Source organism: Mus caroli, chromosome 1 (assembly GCF_900094665.2).
Source record: "Mus caroli chromosome 1, CAROLI_EIJ_v1.1, whole genome shotgun sequence".
NCBI lineage: Eukaryota > Metazoa > Chordata > Mammalia > Rodentia > Muridae > Mus > Mus caroli.
In genome coordinates, this window is record NC_034570.1 from 39,585,106 (window position 1) to 39,591,888 (window position 6,783).

Sequence of the window (6,783 nt, forward strand, 5' to 3'; positions counted from 1 at the left end):
CTAGCTGAATATGAATCAGAAAAGGGCCTAGTCAGCCATTAGTGGAAAGAGAGGCCCATTGGTCTTACAAACTTTACTGAGGCATACCTCAGTACAGGGGAACACCAGGGCCAAGAAGTAGCATTGGGTGGGTAGGGGAGGGGGGGTATGGGGGACTTTTGTGATAGCATTGGAAATGTAAATGAAGAAAATACCTAATTTAAAAAAATATTATATTTTTTTTAAAATTACATGGGAAACCATGAAAGAAGCCACCAGATGCCTTCCTCAGGAATCTAGATGCATGTATATAAGCAAGTATAACAGAGTATACACACACACACAAACACACACACATACACACACATGCATACACACTCACACACAAAACATTGTGTAAAAATGATTGAAATAGATATTTATTTTTAAAGATTCACGCATTGTTAATACGTTTGAATGTAATGAAGTTTGAGAAGTACAATGTTCTGCCTAATGAATGGTTACTGACTCTTAAAACAATATAGGCTATTGATGTATGCCTTAGTTAACTTTCAGAGGTTGAAGGTAAACTCCTGTTGCTGAATATACCACTCACTTACAACAAAGACCTCACATGCTTTGCGTTGGATCTAACCTAAGCCTCTTTCCTGGACTCCAGTTTTTATGGTACCAGAAAATATTATGCAAGGTGCCAAGGAAAGGATAAAGTTAATAGTCCTACCCAGCTGCAACACCCATGAACCACATCAATGAGAGATATGGTGAGATGACTGTAAAGGCGCAGTAAGTGGCACTCCCTTGTTAGTAGTGACAAAAGGGTATCTAATTAAACTTAAGGCTCACTAAACAGGAAGGAAATCCTGCCTGGTACTGAAAACCTGGCCAAGATCCTGGAGCTAGTAATGTCATGGATCTTAGAAAAAAAATCTTTACCATCACTTTGCTATACCAGCATAATTCTTTACTCCATTCTAAATCTCACTTGAGTAGCTACAAATAGTTCTTACCAAATAAACTTCTCTTTATAGCAAGTGGAGGTTATGAGAGTAAAACACACAGGCACAATGCAGATGCCAATAGATTGTGGGTAGTTTAACCTTGGTAGATGCATCTATATAAGAGCTCCTAAATCTATGGCTCATGGAACACTGCATAAGATGGGAGACAGAGATTCTAAGAACCAGAATACAAGGAAGTGGGCTATGCAACAGCCTCATCTAGAAATGGCTGCATAAACAAAATTAGAACAAAGGCAGTATCAGTGGATATGTTAATGTAGAAGATAGAGAATTCCACTGGTTCATGTCCCTAGGCAAGAACATTAGGCAACTAATGACTGCTGGTGAGGGAGTGTAAGCCTTTCCCAGGGTTAAGCCCTGAAACCATATATACACAAATAATAAAACTAGACTCAGAAGGTTGTACTTATATATTTGTACATACACATGAAAATACATATCATGTAACTATATAAAAGAAAAAAAGCTATTAATTTGATAATGAAAAGAGCAAGGGGGGTTGAAGAGAGTACCCAAAAGATCCTGGGAGAGAAGAGGGAACTAGGAAAGAGGTAAAATTCCATTTAACTAAAAGAGTAATAAAAAGAAAGAAGATAAAATGACAATTGAATATAAATATCCAGATAAAGCCTAGGATATTCTATAGTGAGAGCTTCTAAATATAAACGAACCAAAAGGAAACCTAAGTATTATACCACTAGCACTCCTTCTTATTTTAGAGGACACAGACTGCAATCATATAGGATATTCCTTTGCTCAATTACACTAACCTTGATATGATTCACATTATCTATTTTTCCAATGAATCAGTAACTCTATGATTATATCACAGTTTCTATGAAAATCATAGTTAGAATCCAAATAATTTTCCATCAATTTTTCTTTTTACTATACTCACAGTGCCAGCTTTTCAAATACTGTAATTTTGTTATGTCCACATCCTCATTTATGAATAAACCAGAACAAGTAAGCATATTATTTTCTTTAAAAACAGGCTCCCTGTATCTCAATACTATAAATAGTTCAGCTCAGGCAATATTAAATAATCCACCAAAATCAGGTTTTTATTAATATTTGTACTAGCAAACACATGCCTTAAGTTATGATTAATACCTTAGAAAAGCTTGTTAAAACTAATTTTAAGTTTGAAACTAAAGGAAGAATATGTTACAGCATATAATGTTACAGATACAGAATTCTTATGGAAAGTAACAGAAGAAATAAATATAATGATGGACATTAACAATGGCTTGGGAAAACTTCAGTTTCATTCAAGCAGATAAAACTATTTGATAATTGCTGTCTTCCAATAGAGGAAAGTAGTAGGCAGGCATAAAAATGGCAAAGAAACATTGTTTTAATTATGTCTTTTATTTTTTGAAAATACACTATTATTATCACTTCCTCCTTTTCTCTTTCTCCTCTAAACCCTCTTATATACAACTACTTTTTCCCTCAAATTCATTATTTCGTTTTCATTAATTCTTGTTACATGCATATATATGCATGTATTACATAACATGTATACTTATATGCTGAATATATATGAATATATATATTCCTAAATAAATGAATGCAACTAACTCATTAGAATAAACTGAGATACTTTTGTCTTTAGTTTAAGGAAAGGAGGGCATGCCTCAGTGTGTAATAATTGAAAAAGTAATGAGTTTTATCATGACATTGTCACAAATGTGTATCATACTACTATATCACTCCGCCTTATTTATTACAGATTGGCTCCCTCTTAAAAGGAGCTTTTTTTTTTTTTTTGCAGTAAAATGCATGTTTAATCACAAAAGTCCCAGGGACTGTTAACTGAAAGGTAGAAATGAGACTAAGAAAGGTTTAATTAACACAAGAGACATTCAGTGTATTCATGATCACTGACGAATCTTAGCCATCAAAAAAGCTCAGTCAGGCTTCACATCTTCTTTTGCCTAACATTTTTTGGCCCTGGCGTTCCCCTGTACTGGGGCATATAAAGTTTGCAAGTCCAATGGGCCTCTCTTTCCAGTGATGGCGGACTAGCTCTACGTGATTTTTATCATCAATTCTTGAATGTCTGAACAGACACATCTATTGTGAAAAGCTTATAGATAGATTTTGCTTTAAACCTGTTCTGACAATCTTTTTTTTTTCAACTTAAACACTTTTACTTCACTCTTGTTAAATATAATTGCCACCATGGCTTTTGCTGAAGGTGTCAAAAAGAAAGCTGTCTAAACATCAATACTGTAGAGAAAATATGTTTTCTTTGGCTTTATATATCCACCTTTCTTTGCTTTTTACTATATTTTTTTCTGGGTTAGTCGAACCTCTTGAGATTGGAAGTGATGTGAGGTCTTTGTACAATTGTTTCTCTTTCTTTGAATGTACCGTGTTATAAAATGAACACACTATGTAGCTGCACTATGCTGCTGCTGCTGTTGTTCATTTCAAGAAATTATGTCACTTGAATACAGGGGAATCTGACTACATTTAGTTTTTGCAGAGGCCTAATAAATATTAGATTATTTTTGCGCCTTTGTGCTACTGGAAATCAACAGGGAATACGTAAATGCCAGTTATTTGCTTCTTGCAAGGGAGATTCTTACAGATCATGACTGTCATCTGGTCTGTGGGCTTGTGAGGGAGAAAATATATAATAAACAAATGAATTAGAGTTGCTGTGAAATATTTTTATATAGTTTTCAAAATGACAAAAACGGTTTAACACTTCTCATTAATCTGAGCTATGATTACGATCCAAGTTAAGGTATATTTGTAAAGTCTAAAACAGCATTAAGTTAGTATTACTCCTTCTGTAATATTTTACTTTATATAGTTGAAAAGAAAAACCAAACTTGGGTCATAATTCAATAAGTGCCATTTTCCTCTTCCTACAGAAGAGATCATGTCTAGACATCATGAAACACTTGCCTTACTTTCTCAATTCCCCTTTCTAGTACTACTACTTTTCTTCCATTTATCTTCCTGAGTCTATACTTTCAAATGATGGTCATTATTTACAATGGACTGACAAACTTGATTAAAAATCTAAATGGCTACCAGGAGACCTGAAGCAACCCAAGGACAAAACAGGAAGACACCAGACAGAGTGATCCAGACCAACAAATACCAGGGTCAAACAGATGTCAAGACACAAAAGTAAGACTATAAGCAACAGAAGCCAATATACATGGGCATTACCAGAACCAAGTTCTCCCACCACAGCAAGCCCTGAGTACATCAACACACACGAAAATCAGGAAGCTGACCTAAAAACCCTATCTTATAAAGATAATAGAGTCCTTTAAGAAGGATATCAATAACTCACTGAAAGAAATACAGGATAACACAATCAAACAGGTGAAGGAATTGAATAAAGCAGTCCAAGACCTAAAAGTGGAAGTAGAAACACTAAAGAAAACACAAATGGAGGCAAAGCTGGAAATGGAAAACCAAGGAAAGTGGTCAGGAATTGCAGATCACCAACAGAATACAAGTATCACCAACAGAATACAAGTGATAGAAGAGATAATCTCAGGTGTAGAAAATTTTGTAGAAGAGATTGACACAACTTTCAAAGAAAATACAAAACATAAAAAACTCCTAACCCAAAGCATCAAGGCAATTTGAAACGACCAAATCTAAGAATAATTAGAGTAGAGGAGAACGAAGATTCCCACCTCAAAGGACCTGAAAATGTCTTCAAAAAATTATAGAAGAAAACTCCCCCAACCTAAAGAAAGAGATGACAATAAAGGTACAAGAAGCCTATAGAAAACCAAATAAATGGGACCAGAAAAGAAAATCCTCGTCACATAATAATTAAAACAGTAAACCCACAGAACAAAAAAAGAATATTAAAAGCTGCAAGGGAAAAGGCTAATTAACATACAAAAACCACCAGAATTACACCAGATTTTCAGCAGAGACTATGAATGCCAGAAAAGCCTGGTCAGAGGTCATGCAGACTCTAAGAGAACATAAATGCCAGCCCAGGCTACTATACCCAGAAAAAACTCTCAATCAACTTACATGGAGAAAACAAAATATTCCAGGACAATATCAAATTCAAACAATATCTATATACCAATCCAACTCTACAGAGGCTCCTAGGAAGAAAAATTCAACACAAGGAAGATACCTGAACCAAAGAAAGGACAAGATATTAAGCATCTCACAACAAAATCAAAAAGAGAGAACCACAAGCACATAAAACCACCTACAAAAACAAATAGCAGGAACTAACAGTCATCTCTCTTTAATATCTCTCAATATTAATGGACTCAACTCACCTATAAAAAGACTTAAGCTAACAGACTGGGTAAGCAAACAAGATCCAGCATTTTGCTGCACACAAGAAACACAGCTATAAAAAAGACAGACACTATCTCAGAGTAAAATAATGAAAAAAGGTCTTCCAAGCAAATGGGTTTAGGAAACAAACTGGAGCTCCCACCCTAATATTCAATAAAATAGACTTTCAATCGAAAATTTTCAAGTGTGATGAGAAAGGACACTTCATATTCATCAATAGGAATATCCACCAAGAGAAAGTCTCAATTCTGAACATCTATGCCCCAAATGTAAGTAAGGGTACCCACATTCATAATGGAAACTTTACTAAAATTCATTGAAATAGAAACTAAACAGAGACACTGAAATGAATAGAGGTTATGAACCAAAAGGATTTAACAGATATCTATAGAATATTTTACCCTGAAACAAAAGAATACACCTTCTTCTCAGCACCTCATGGTACCGTCTCCCAAATCAACCATATAATTGGTCAAAAAACAACCCTCAATAGATATAAGAAGATTGAAATGCATTCTATCTGATCACCATGGCCTAAGGCTGGTCTTCAATAACAGCAAAAACAACAGAAAGCCCACATACACATGGACACTGAACAAATCTCAATGAAAATTTGGTCAGGGAAGAAATAAAGAAAGCAGTTAAAGACTTCTTAGAACTTAATTAAAATGTTGACTCATCATACGCAAACTTGTGGGACACAATGAGAGTGGTGCTAAGAGGAAAATTCATAGCACTAAGCACCCTGGTAAAGAAACTGGAGAGATCTTACACTAGCATCTCAATAGCATACAAGAGAGCTCTAGAATACAAATAAGCAAACACACCCAAGAAGATTAGAAGGCAAGAAATAGTCATACTCAGGGCTGAAATCAAACAAATAGAAGCAAAGAGAACAATAAAAAGAATCAACAAAATCAAAGACTGGTTCTTTGAGAAAATCAAAAAGATAAATAAACCTCTAGCCAAACTAACTAAAGGACCCTGAGGCAGTACCCAAAATAACAAAATCAGAAAGGAAAAGGGAGACATAATAACAGAAATGGAGCAAATTAAAAAAAAATTCCTATCTTACTACCAAGCCTATACTCAACAAAACTGGAAAATATAGACGAAATGGACTGTTTTCTAGACAGATAACATATACCCACGTAAAATCATGAGCAGATAAACTATTTAAACAGGCCCATATCACATAAGGAAATAGAAGAAATCCTTAAAAACCTTCCAACCAAAAAAAAAATAAATAAATAAAGAGCCCAGGGCTAGAGGGATTTAGTGCAGAATTCTAGCAGACCTTCAAAGAACACCTGACAACAATGTTCCTCAAACTATTCCATAAAATAGAAGCAGAGGACTACGCTGAACTTAGGAACTTAGTCTGCACAGGTGAGAGTGTGCACCACAGAAGCTGACAGCTTCTGTGACCTGCCAAAGCAACACAGCATCTGGGAAAGGTGCTGTTTTGGGCCTTCTTCTT

The 6,783-nt window shown here is 35.0% G+C and overlaps 1 pseudogene; it reads left to right on the top strand.

The window, feature by feature from the left end:
- Window positions 1–715: 715 nt before the first annotated feature.
- The window catches only part of LOC110295083, a 7,714-nt pseudogene continuing 1,646 nt past the window's right edge, over window positions 716–6,783 (top strand).